This window comes from Galeopterus variegatus, unplaced genomic scaffold (genome assembly GCF_000696425.1).
Source record: "Galeopterus variegatus unplaced genomic scaffold, G_variegatus-3.0.2 Scaffold28, whole genome shotgun sequence".
NCBI lineage: Eukaryota > Metazoa > Chordata > Mammalia > Dermoptera > Cynocephalidae > Galeopterus > Galeopterus variegatus.
The window spans coordinates 400,176-413,959 of NW_007726139.1; the positions used below are offsets into that span (position 1 = coordinate 400,176).

The 13,784-nt window shown below is 36.4% G+C and overlaps 1 pseudogene; it reads left to right on the forward strand.

Annotated features, from left to right (window-relative positions):
- LOC103588210 overlaps window positions 1-13,784 on the forward strand; it is a 55,513-nt pseudogene that overhangs the window by 7,956 nt on the left and 33,773 nt on the right.

Genomic DNA, 13,784 nt, shown 5'->3' on the forward strand with positions numbered 1-13,784 from the left:
AAAAAAAAAAAAAAAAAAAAAAAAAAAAGAATGCAATAAATGTTTGCTTGAATTAGTAGTTGTAGTAACTAGCAAGGTTAACAGGGAAGGTTGCTAATAAATGATAGTAGTATTCGTATTATTAACAAGATTAATGAGAAATAGTCTTAAGAAATTTCAAACTCTGAAGAAAAACAGATCTAAGGAAAGTTAATGATGTTAATAAGACCAGAAATTGTAACAACTGTAATGAAACCATCTAAATATTTAATTGTTGTAATTCAAATACAACATATAATGGTGTCTGAATTTAATTGTTTCCACTGAATTCCAACTGTACTCAAATCCAGGATTTTCAATTATTCATTTCCAAAAAATACCTCTCTGCAATTCAGTGACTGTGCCTAAGAATGATTAATACATAAGCGTGTCTCAACTACCATCTCTCTGTTTCTCCACTGTAAGTTCTGAGTCATGAGCAGTGTGGCGATGTTTGGGTTACTAATGAAACTCCTATAAATAAGGGACAGCATTTCTAATCTTCAAACAATCCCCACTGCTAACAAAGTGTAGTAAATATAGTCTTTCTGTTACTCAAGAGTATTAGGAAGACCTAAGACACTTCTTTACAGAGTCAATGACATCTCTGTTAGAGGGTGTATTTTCTCTTAGCTGGAGTAAATACTTTGCCTCAAAGAGAGATGGCAGCCTTACATAAAAAGAGCTGCTCGAACCCTGGGGAAATACCAGATAGAAGGAGGAAAAATAGCAGTTTTCAGGGGGCTTCTGGATCCCCCCCACTGGTAAGTAGGAAGAGTGAATTGATAGCTCAAGGCTACTGCTCAGTCTCATCAAATTAAATTCTACAGGGACTTCCTCTCTCTGCTGCAGGAAGAGAAGGAATCTGCACTTGCCTAGGTGAATGACAGATGAGGGGGACATCTTGGTTCCATCCTTAAGCTTGTTATTGCCCCAGAGGCAAAGAGGCACTACTGTAGTAGAGTCCTCTTCGTCAGGCAAGAGCGAGAGAGCTAGTGGTAGAAATAAAGAGGAGGAAGCCTCTCAGCTGTGCAGGGGAAATCTCTTCAATAACCACATGGTTTAGGAAGCTGTTTGGATTGTGGCATGTGGTCTCTTTGGGCACAAGTAGGGAAGCAAGATTAATTAGGATCATCTGGTAGCTAGAAGCAAATAAGACCCTGGAGAAGATGGAGCAACACCACTGAAAAATAGATGACTTCTTATTTTGTATCCCAACTAAATTCCCAGGCTTAATTGGCCTGGGGAAGTACCCATGACATAAGTGACTCCAAATTCTTTAAATCAATGTTTTCTTATAGTTAAAACAATTAGTGAGTACAGAAAACATTAAAACAGATCATATTTCTCTTTCTGGGGAAAACCTGAGATTTGTTTGCTTTTGAATCATGAAAAAGATCGTAACTTTTTTGTACTTCTAGTAAGTCATTAATGCCTGTCATCTGAGATGTTGCTTTTGCCAAAGACTGTTTATAAATGAGCAATTAGAACTTACCAAAGCATTTTAGATGAGGCTTAATTGATGTATGAGCTAATGCTATATATCAAGTTGTGATTTTTCTTTCTTAGCAAAAGCGTAATGTGACATTAAGAGATATAATGCAGAACTTCTTTGTATTTGTATGAATGTCATGAGCCAGGATTGAGACATGGAAACAAAATGGAGAATACTTTGATGGATGTAAATAAAATATGACTCATTTTATACTTATGACAACAATATACCTATTTATTTTTTGTTGTTGTGTATGTGCATGTGCATGTGTGATAGAGACAGAGAGAAAATAAAGCAGGATAATAGAAAATATTAATTTTGGAAAAGAGTTGGCATTATTTTAATCCTTAAAGGTGGTTATCACAAACACAAAAATCATATTTCTTTATTGAATAACATTCAGGAAATTAGCAGAAAATGATTTATCTCTGTATAAGTCCAATAATTGCGCAAGAAAATTGGAAGGAAAGAAAGAAAGCTACAAAAAAACCCTCCCAAAAAACCTGCTTTTTGGGTCAAAATAATCTCTCTTCCTGTGTGACATGTAATATGGACTGTGATTATAATACGAGGATTAGAATTTAGCTTCTCTTCTACATTCCCATTCTTCAATTTGATACAAAATCGATGTATCACAGTAATATTTGTATTTTTCTCATTTGATCCTCAGGGGATAGAAATAACCCACATGTTTATCCTTGCATGATAGTTATTACCAGACTCTTGAAACTTAAAGATCATAGCTTCACAAGGGAAAATTATTCTCGATCAAAACACTGATTGTTTTCCCGTTTCTTATTAAAACACTTTTTAGGATTATAACCTTCCTTATAGAATACCAGTGCTGAAATATGATTAAGAGAAAGCTGAAATCAGATGGCTCAACCCACACAGAGAAACAATGTTTTAACAGACAAGCATCCTTTCTCCAGAATGGAGCTGGCTTGCAATCCATTGATAACTACTAAAGCAGAGCGAACTGCATGAAAGCTTCAAACGTTGAAATTGGCAGATTTTAAACCTTTCTATCTTCTTGTCTCCTTTGTAAGAGTTATGTGAAACTGAAATGCCTGTCCTCATGTGCAGAGGGAAAAGAAACATGCTCCTTCTTGGAAGTTCTCAATGAATGTAACAGTGAGGGGACATCTCCTCCAATGCCAAGGGAAAGCCTTGAAAGCAGAAAAATGTTTTGTTAAGATTAGTCCTTTCCCCCCTGGCAGAACAACCAAGGACAAATTCCTATATCTTTATTCTTCATCATATCCTCTTTATTCAGGAACAAAATCACTTTTAAGTCACTGCACTCTGTGGCGTTGAGCACTCTGCCTAGAGCTGATAGAAAAAGAGAGACAACTGGACACTGACTCCAAGGGACATAGCATGGAGGGACACAGACTCATGTAACCACCTAATATGACAGGAGCTTATCAACCCCTGATTCTGAAAGGTGATATGCTCCATGATCTTTAGGACATTCTTCTTGTGGCGAAGAAGAGAAATTTATTCCAAACTCCTCGTGTTTCTGCATGCAAGGAATCCACCTAAGCTAACATTTTGTTTCCCCCACCTCTTACTCACTCTTTTCCCTGAATGAAGGACACAAGAAACATCTGATTGAGTTGTTTCAAAAATGGACCTCGGATCTCGGCATGCTGCATGGGACCTGTTCCTCCTGGCATTTGCCAGGCACTAACAGAAAGCTCATTGTACTGCTCCCATCTGAGCAATTTGAAGTCTGCTCCTGTGGGGGAAGCTTGTGATTATCCAATTTGCCAGTACTGAGAATAGGGGGTAAGTTTAACTATAAGATAAAGGATTAACAAGCAAGTCTATTTCCCCACAGGCTTAAAAACATATTCTAGAATCAGCTTCATCCATTTAATAAAACAATTGATACTTTGAGCTGCATTCTTCTGACTCCTACACTTAGCTCTAAATGTGTTCCATACTTGGTTGGGAGAGGGGGGATTTATTTAGAGACCCCCTAAAGCCCCAACAGCTTCCAACTGAGTAAACAAATTAATGTTCATCAGTGAATGGCTGGATTTTCAAGACATTTTCTTCCATTACTATCACAGTTCTTTATTAAATCACTGAAAACAAGGAAACAATGATTAGGAAAAATGGAGGGAAATGTGATATGAATGAAAGATGAAAAAAAATCATGAATGTGACTCTTACCTACAGCCTCAGAAGCCACTTCAGTGCTTAGGGACCCACAAGTGAAGAGGCCTCCCCATACATTCATCTGAAGAGTGTGGTTGGCTTTGTGAACTAGAGGAAAATTCCAGGGAAAGTCCACTGAAGGTCCAAGTAAGTTTGCACTACTTCATAGACATGGTGATGGACCAACTCATTTTTTGGTGGAAGGGCTTTGTGGCATATAAGAAGAAATATTGAACATCTCATCTCTGTTATTTCACTTAATCCTCAAACAACTGGGTGAAAGAGGTACTATTCATTTCTCCATTTATAAATGAAGAAACTAGGCGGAGACACACGAAGCTGCTAGCTGAAGACCTCGAAGACCACAAATGGCTGATCCAGGGCTCGATCCCAGATCTGTCAGCATCAAAGCTCTTGCTGTTTCCGCTCTGCCAATCTGCCTCCTTCATCTTGCTACTACCAACGTCAGCCACCTCGGAACCATCAGCGCATGCTTGTTGAATTGAATAGAATTAACAGTGAGATTAAAAACAAGATGTGTATGTATGTGATCAACTGCCTTCTTATGCAGTTTTCATGTTTATGGACTCGGCAATTGACAGGTCTAAAACTAGAATAAGCTAAATAACAGAGAATCAGAATAACCATGAGATTAAAAACTGAAAAGATGGACTCGTCCAAAAAAAAAGTCAAGAGTCCTGAATATGAGGTTTGTTTGCAATTTGGGGACCAATAGCATGATGATAGTGAACAGATATTTATCAAGTTTAAACACAAATGGTGAAAGGATGAATTTAATTACATGAATCAATTTGAGGAAATGGAAATTTAGGCCTAATTTAACAGAAAACATTTTCACCACGGAAACTCTTATATTACAGAATAATCTCAAGGGAAATAGATCTTTGGATGCTTAAAAATAGATTGTATTTACCCAAGAGAAAAGAAAGAATATGTCCATACAAAGACTTGTACTTGAATGTTTATAGCAGCTTTATTTGTAATAGCCAAAAACTGAAAACAATCCAAATGTCCATCAACAGTAAACAAATTTTGGCATATCTGTACAATAGAATATTATTCATTACTAAAAAAGAATGAGCTATTAATACATGCAATACATGAATGAATCTCAAAATAATTATGCTGAGTGAAAGAAGCAAGACCAAAAGAGATGCATACTATCTGATTCCATGTATATAAAAGTCTACAAAGTGATTAGTGGTGTGGAGGAAGGGGGAGGAAATGGGAGAGAAAAATGACAAAGGGACATAAGGAAACTTTGGGGGCTGATGTATATGCTCATCAGTGATTACGATGATGATTTCATCGGGGTATACACATGTCAAATGTAGCAAGTTGTACACTTTAAATGTAGTTTGTTTTATATCAATTATACCTCGATAATGTTGTTTAGAAAACAACAGATGAACAAACATATTTAAAAAGAAGACTGTGGAACATACTAGAGGGTAAGGCTGTAAGGCATTGTCAAAAGGACTTTAGTCCATTTGGCTACATTTTGTCCGTATTTCCTCCACAATAAACCTCCTAACTACTCACTTCTGTCTTGGTCGGTCACTTTTCCTACAGTCTCAATCCATGCAGTACACTGCTATTTATTTTATTTTATTTATTTATTTAGTTTTGTGGGCAGCTGGTTGGAATGGGGATCCAAACCCTTGACTTTGGTGTTATTAGGACCACACTCTCCCAAGTGAGCTCACCAGCCAACCCATACACTGCTAATAAAGAGCAAAGAATGAAAACAAAAATCATCCGCAATCCCACCACACAGAGACAATGACCAATAACATTCGAGGGCATTTCTTCCCAGTTTCTGAATATCGGGATCATATTGGATTGGATCCATATTGGATCATATTGCATATTCCATTTGCATTGGAATTTAACATTAGGTTCATACCATTTGTAGAAGAAGGAACCAGCTTGGCCTCACCGGGAGGCTCAGCCACCTCCAGACTCACTGCCACTGCTCGCCATGCTCTGGGCCCTGGGTTGCCTGCTGCCCCTCAGGCTGATGCTGTGAAGATCAAACCTCTCCCCCATGGTTTGGTGTGGGTATTGTGGGAACACTAGGATAGCTCTTGTATTTTAAACCTATCAATATCACAGCAGAGGAAGAACAAGAAGTTGAGAGCTTAAAAAGGATTCGGAAATATTTGTCTCCTACTGTAGCATCTGAATCCTCTGCCATTCAGGATGTGCACCTTGAACTGAAGGATTTAACACTTTTTGACCTAAAAGGAAACTTGCACTTTATCAGATTTCCAACCCAGGACCTGACTACTTTTATCCAAATGAGAAGAGATAAAAACTTCTCCACATTACAGATGGTGCTATGTGCTACATGAGGTAGTTCTTGTAAGTTTGAAAAAAAGATTTTCACACATTTGGAAACCTCCACCTGCACAAAGTGGATGGACTTTACTGCTTTTAAAGGGTTTGCTGTATATAGACTCTGTCAGTTTCAATGGACAAGCAGAGTGCTATTATTTTGCTAATGTCTTAGAATTTGAGTGATGCCAAAAGATGCCTTTTTTTTTTTCGTGACCGGCAACGGATCGCAACCCTCAGTGTCGCGCCCGTACCGGACCGGGACCGGGATCGCAACCCTCGGTGTTGCCCCCGCCCCTCGCTCAGCCAGTGAGCGGCCGGTCTGTATGTGGGATCCGAACCCTTGGCGGGAGCGCCACCGTGCCTCCCAAGTGGCGCACTATAGCAGTGCGCCACCAGGCCGGCCCCAAAAGATGCCTTTTAACCTGAATGAACCTCCCCACTGCTGGTAGTGAATACTGGCTTGGGAGTGTGTATTTTAGCAGTCCATTCCAAAGTGACTGACCAGGTCAAGCCTTGGAGGGGGTACCTTTCTGGGTTCATGCAGCTTATTGACTGGCTGTGAACGTTTTGAAGAGGCTCTTGAAATGGTACCCAGAGGTGACAGCATTCAAGATGACAAGCAGTTCATGACATTTATGGAGGAGATTATGAAAGACTTGATCTGCCAGGTTTGGGCTGCACCATTGCATTTGTATTCTGTTTTGTTAGACTTTCTAATCTTTAAATTTTTCAAATATACAGAAAAGTTTTTAAAATTAGACTCTTATGCAATCGCCCCTTTAGTTTTTTGCTTCAAATTTCTTTAAACAAACCTCTTAGATAAAGTCCCATTCTTCATTCCTTCCCTCTTTCTCCCTAGAAGTAAGCAAAACCCTAAAATTGGTATCTATCATTATCATATATTTTTATACTTTATCATACATGTATATGCATATAATAAATACATACCATTGTTTTGTGTTTTTAAGAGTTCCATAAACTGTATCATGAGGAGCATCATGTTGTACCTTGCTTTTCCTATTCACTATGTTTTTGAGATTTATTTGTGCTGGTGCATATCAATCTGACTCACTTCTTTTGACTGTGTCCCATTGCATGTATGAATCGGTTTAGCTTTCCTATTTCACTTGATATTTTATCATAATTGTTCTCCAAGACCTTGTGATTTTCTGTCTGAAAGGCTCTTGCCCTGTCTCTTCCTGGCTGGCTCTGTTTCCTCCCTCAGGTCACAACTCAGAGAAACTTTCCAGACTATCCTGCCTGGGGAAGTATCTTCCATCCTCACCCATACCCCCCAAAAATGGTTACTCTCTTTTTACACCATTCTGTTCATTTCTTTTAAGGCATTTACTTTTCATTTTGTCCATTTGTTTATTCTGTGGTTCTTCTGGTAGACTGTAAGTCTTCTGAGGTCAGGGACTTTGTCTTCTTGTGCACTTTTGTATTTTGCCAAAGCGTGCCATGTCAGCTAGTGCCATTAAAGGAACTCAACTAATACAGCAGGATTAAATAAATGGATAGATGGATGGATGGTGGCTGTGAGGTCGTTTCTGGTTCTAATTCTACAGGACCCTGTTCCACCATTAACAAAGCAAGGAGGAGAAAAAGAAAAAAGCAGAGGAGAGCTTAAATTTCATATCTTATCCCTCAGCCACACATGGGCCAATCTACTTTGGATTGGCAAGTAGCTAAGTCTACTGTAAAAATAATAAACTTTCTAAATGTTTTGGTTGCAGAGTTTAAAAGCCACAGTTCACTCTTCTAAATTTCTCTTCAAATTATCAACTCGAACAAAAACTAAAATTCTGGTTATTCAGCTAGATTACTAGAAGATACCCTTTATTTTATCACCCTGACAAGTATTCAGTGAGTTATAAATAATTTGTGGTGAGCTTCATGAATTATTTATGATTATATAGGACTTATAGGATTGTTTTTTATATCTTAATAGTTTCTAAGGTTTTAGAAATTTGAAAGGATTTGCATACCCACATGTGTCTATAACTACTTTTAAAATTTTATGGGGATGGCTTTTTAATGCTATAATGAAAAATTACACGTTTTAGATAGCAATTTAACTTTTATACGGTATCTAGTAATAAGCAGCACATACGTATACAAACATCACATATGCTTCTAAAAAAGTATAAATATTGATATAGTAGATTTACAGAATTGGCTAGAATAATTTTGTTATATATAATTTTCTAAAATTAAAGTGCTTAATTTTATCCTCTTGATATCCCCTGTATTAATATGCTTTGTATTCAGGGAATCTTTAAAATGGTAAATCTTTATTTTGAAGGTGTAATAATCTGTCTTAATAAAATACATCATAATAATAGTTACCATTTTTGTGAACTTACTACATAAAAGGCACAGTACTAAACACTCCGTTATTTCTCATTGAGGCATCACAAGAAGCTTCTCGAGTAGATATTATTTTCTACCTTTTATATGCAAGAACAAGAGGTTTAGGAGAGGTTATTTAACTCATCAAAGTAAGTGATAGAACTAATGCATAACTCTAAGCCTATATCTTTAACCTCACAGTATTGAAAATGAGCTCTAGTATAAATGAGAAAATAAAAATCACCCTTAATCCCATTAATCCCATAATTCAAAGATCATAATTGTTAATAATTTATTTACCTTTCTCTAGTTTTTAGAAGTTGAGATTATATTATGCACATTTTCTTTTCCTCTTTCACTTAATCTTATATTATAAATATTTCCCATGTCACTGAATGTTTTTCTAAAACTTGATTTTTTTTTTGAAAGATGACCGGTAAGGGGGTCTTACCCCTTGACTTGGTGTAGTCAGCACCACGCTGTCCCAAGTGAGCTAACCGGCCATCCCTATATAGGGATCTGAACCCACAACCTTGTTATCAGCACCACACACTCCCAAGTGAGCCACGGGCTAGCCCCTAAAACCTGATTTTTGATGATTGAGTATTCCTTGGTATCAATGTCCAATTCTTTAACCATTTTGTTTCCCAAAATGGTTGGCGTTCTCCCCAGTTCCTAAACCCTAACACATCCACTAATGAACTCAAGTGTGCTTGTTTTAAATCATTCCATCTTCTAAATAATACATTTTAATTAAGAAAATAAAATATTAAAAGGCCCCAAGAGTAGTCAGAAAGTACTAGCTAGCTGATAGAAAAAAAAAATGATTATGTCAATGCTTTTAAAAACTGACTATTCGGGCTGGCCCGGTGGCGCACTGGATAGTGCGCCGCTTGGGAAGCGCGGCGGTGCTCCCGTCCGAGGGTTCGGATCCCATATACAGACCGGTTCCCGCTCACTGGCTGAGCGAGGCGCGGGAGCAACACCGAGGCTTGCGATCCCGTTGCCGGTCCCCGGTCCGGTACGGGGGCAACACTGAGGGTTGCGATCCGTTGCCGGACACGGAAAAAAGACAAAAAAAAAAAAACTGACTATTCTTCTTAAATACCAAAATTCTATAAATAGCTTTCAACATAACAAGATGAATATGTTGGTTAACAATCTTATTCTCCCCAAGAATAGGCCTTGGTGCATACTTTGTAAAGGTGATGCTAGTACCACAGAAATTTTTTTTTACTGATGATTTTTATATTACTGAAAAAGCATTGATAGCATAGTATCAAGAGCAACAAAGTAATGTAATACAGTACAGGCTTTAAAAAAACAGGTTGACCTTATGTATCTTGGAAGGTCACCACCCTGATGGATTGGGCTGTCTCCGTGTCCTAAGATTGTGTGCACCAGGTTCCAACTAACTGTAAATTTTATATGAGCTAATGATGTTCCAAGCTTAGATTTACAAAGCCATTCAGTAAAAAGATAAGGTATTTGTATCATGATCATTTTAAGAAAGGTCAGTGATAAAACTATGCCAAAATGTTTTACTGATGTATTAAATGACCTACTTAAATGAGATGTTTTAGATTGGCATCATGAAAAATTCCACAGATTAAAATAAAAATATCCACTTAATTGTTCTTCAGTTGAAAGATTTGAAATGCTACCAATATAAGAGACACAATTTTAATTTCTTAGGAATAAAAATTTTTAGCAACAATTACCAGTTAGAATTTCCTATCACCAAGTCTATAAAAATAGTTTTTGATTTAAATAGCCATTTGCACATTCCTATAATATCAAAGAACTTATATTTTGTGCATCATAAAGGTTTTTCAATTTCTCTGTGAGGCACTTTTGTTTGAGATTATATGTTGTCAGGAAAATAGAAGAGATTAGTCTGGAAATTTTAATCTCGTATTTTTTTTAAAGCCATTTATGCTCAAGAAAATGTTCATGATTATTATAAAGACTATTTTGAGTTAATTATTGTCTGACCTTACAAAATAAAGTCCTTATAGAATGATAAATGAATAGAGCTTTTAGCTTATTATCTTAATTTTCATTAAAATATAATTCTATTGTTATTTAATGTATAAAATGATTCTTAAAGCCATTCTTGCGCTGGTACAAGAGAGCTTTTAAAAGAAAATACCACTATTCAGATACATAAACAAATCTGTTTAATATTATCTTTCTCTTACATCTATTTTTGACACTGGTAATAAGTATATAAATGTCTTTTATTACTAAGATCCAATTATCACTGCAAGTGAAGCCAGAAAGATCTGGTTAACTTAATTAGTAATATTACTTGCTGTAGAGTATGTAATCAAATGGATTACAACTGCTTCTTTGGGAATTAGAAATTCAATCAAAAGCTAACTTTCCTGTCATTGGTGATTCACTATTGTGTAAACTTTTGATTCATGATATTTTTGTGTCACTAACAGAGGAATTACTCTTATCCTGGATATGAAAATTGGATTTGGCTTTTTAAAATGTACTTTGCAGGCATCCAACTCAAGCCTTCAGTCATTAGAATGAATAATCAATAAATTTCCAAGATTTTATAATTACTGAAATAAATATCTATTTCACCCCAAATTTTGCCAAACTCCTCATGTACATACACCTTATTTGCCTTAGATTCCAAGTATTCTTGCTTAATCTAGAACATGGTTAATGTCCTTGCTTAATCTTCAGAAATGAAAAGTTATTCAGCTTTACTATGCCTTGAATTTTAAGATGCCTACATTTCTGCTTAGTGCAGATTAAAATTTTCTAGACCATTTAACGGGCCAGTAACAGTTTTTATTTGGTTAAACCAATTAAATTTTGTTACTAGACTATGTTGTGTAAAGCTGAAATGAACAGGAGGGGTGAGAACTTTACTTCACTAAAATGCTACATATATATATATATATATATATATATATATATATATATACACAAAGGTTCTTAGGAAAGCCTTTTCTTTTGGAGTGATCAATAGCCATCTGAAAGATGTCTCAACCCCTCAGGATAGAAGATTGCTGGTTACTGTGTGGACAAGATCATCTCAATGGCAAAATTTGAATCAGTGAAAGGAAACTCTGACCAAAGATAAGCATCTTTGTAATTGTTTACAGAGAACTCACTCAGAGTAATTTACTTAAGGAAAAGGGCTGGCAGTACAGCCTTTGGAAATGGCTATGACTTACAATTTCTATGCCAGAATCTTTATTTCTCACTCCTTTTTACAAGAAATGAAAGCACTAGTGGGTACATGTTGGGTTTAGGATTGTTGAATTTAGGGCTTGGGGGTAAGTTTTCCCATATTTGTGTTTTTTGCTCCCCATAGGTTCTACAGATGTATCCTGAGTTCTACAGATGTATCCTGGGAATCTTGGTACTTCCTTATCTGATAATGACCAAAATAGTATAAGATACAAGACATGAGCTCAGTTTTATGCATAATAACTGAGACAATGTCAATATTGTGTTTCAGAAATTCTTCCTTACTGCACAGGTTGAAAATGCACACTTGCTACATAATTGAGTGCTTTCTTTACTACTGACATCCATCCAGATGCTCCTTGAATAGGGAAATATAACTCCTCTCCCAACTCAATTTATCCTTGTCTATTAAATAAAACAAACGAAATGTCAAGAAGTCTCAAGAAAGAAGTATTGAGTTGCCTTTGGTTACATGTAAGGGTAATTTAAATTGCACAACTGAAACATGCTAGGAAAGCTACAATCTCAATGCTTTTCTGGACAAGAAAATGTATTTTGCGTCCCAGCAACTGATTAATCTAATGGATCCTTAATATGTTTTTTTTTTTCGCATAGCATTTATTCAGTATTACAAACTAAATGACAGAACGACCAGAAATTATATGTTTAATTTCTATTTCCACTTGTAGTTTGAAATGAGATTTACTTTATGGTAGAGACATATTTGTTCTAGAAGTGTGCCCTTGTGAAGTTGGTTTTCAGGACAAACAGAATCAGAATGTCAGCTACTCCAGAAAGTCACTGAGACAAATGACACTTGACCATTTGAAGGTAAGAAGTAGAATCACCGAGGTCGGAACCAGTACCCTTGACCCCTTCTCTCTGTGGATGATAAAGGAGACTGGAGAAGTAGGGGAGGCTCTCTTTCAGGCTATCTTGCCCACCACTGCAGAAACTTAAATCAACACACTTGATTGATGCCACCTACATGAAGGAATTACATTCTATGAGTTTTTGTCTGTTTTATTCATAGCTGTATCTTCTCGGCCTAGGATGGTACCTACTACCTAGTAGGTATCTAACAAATATTTGTTGAATGAATCTTTTCAAAACCTGATGTCTCAGTACAAAAGCTGGCTCTTTCCTTATCTGCATAAGCAGATAAGACACACTACTTAATGAGGCTATACTGTTAAGCATTTCATATAAACCATCTAATTTAATCATTTTAAAGGCCCTTGAATAAAATTTCATTCTTCTAACTTAGAGAAGTAAATAACAAAAATAATATATTTTTTTTTAAGGAGAAGACTAGAAAACTTGCCCAGGTTTCACACACTAAGTGGCAGTCAAAATGGTAAATGGTACTGGGACTGCAGGAAAAGATTTATGTCCTACTCTCGGCTCTGTTTTCTCTGTACTTCATTTTCTTATCTGTAAATGAGGGCAATAATTCAGGATCTAGAATGGAGCATACCTAAAGTCAACTGAACCAATAAAGATCTGCACAAATATAGGGTTTAGCCCTTATTGTGGATCAGCAAAAATATTTATAGGAAGCCTTTTATGATAGATGCATTAAAAAATATTTATGTTTTAAAAAGCAAGCTTGATTTAACCTTTTTTTCGAGGAGGAGAATTTTAAAAATTTAATTGTTGAATATGTGTTCCATTCACCTGATCTGGAGTTCACAAAGTATAAAATAATATACAATGTCCCCCAGCCACCTAGTTCCCCCCATAGAAAATATAGCCTTCTAGAGATTTTATGTATATGTTAATGTATTGCTGCATTCTCTTTGTTAATATTTTTCAACAGTATTCATAATGCAATTTAATTTGTAGTTTTCCATTTATGCAGTCTTTGCTCTTTACTCATATTAATTAAATGCCTAAATCATAAAAAGGATTTGAAAACTTTCTTTCAGACCACAGTAGTGCGTTGGTCTTGCAGAGGGAGAGAACATTCCTTGGGCTACAAAGTGGAGTGAGTGGTTAGGAGGGAGGGGGAGGGAAGTTGGGGATAATTGGGTGGGGGACATGGGGTACAAATTTGTGGTAATGGGCATACAGCCAGTATTAATCTGGCCCTCACATCATGGGCACGACGGGTGGCAATCAGCTTTGTATCTCATGAATATTCATAACCAATTAAAAAAAACTTTCTTTCATTTTG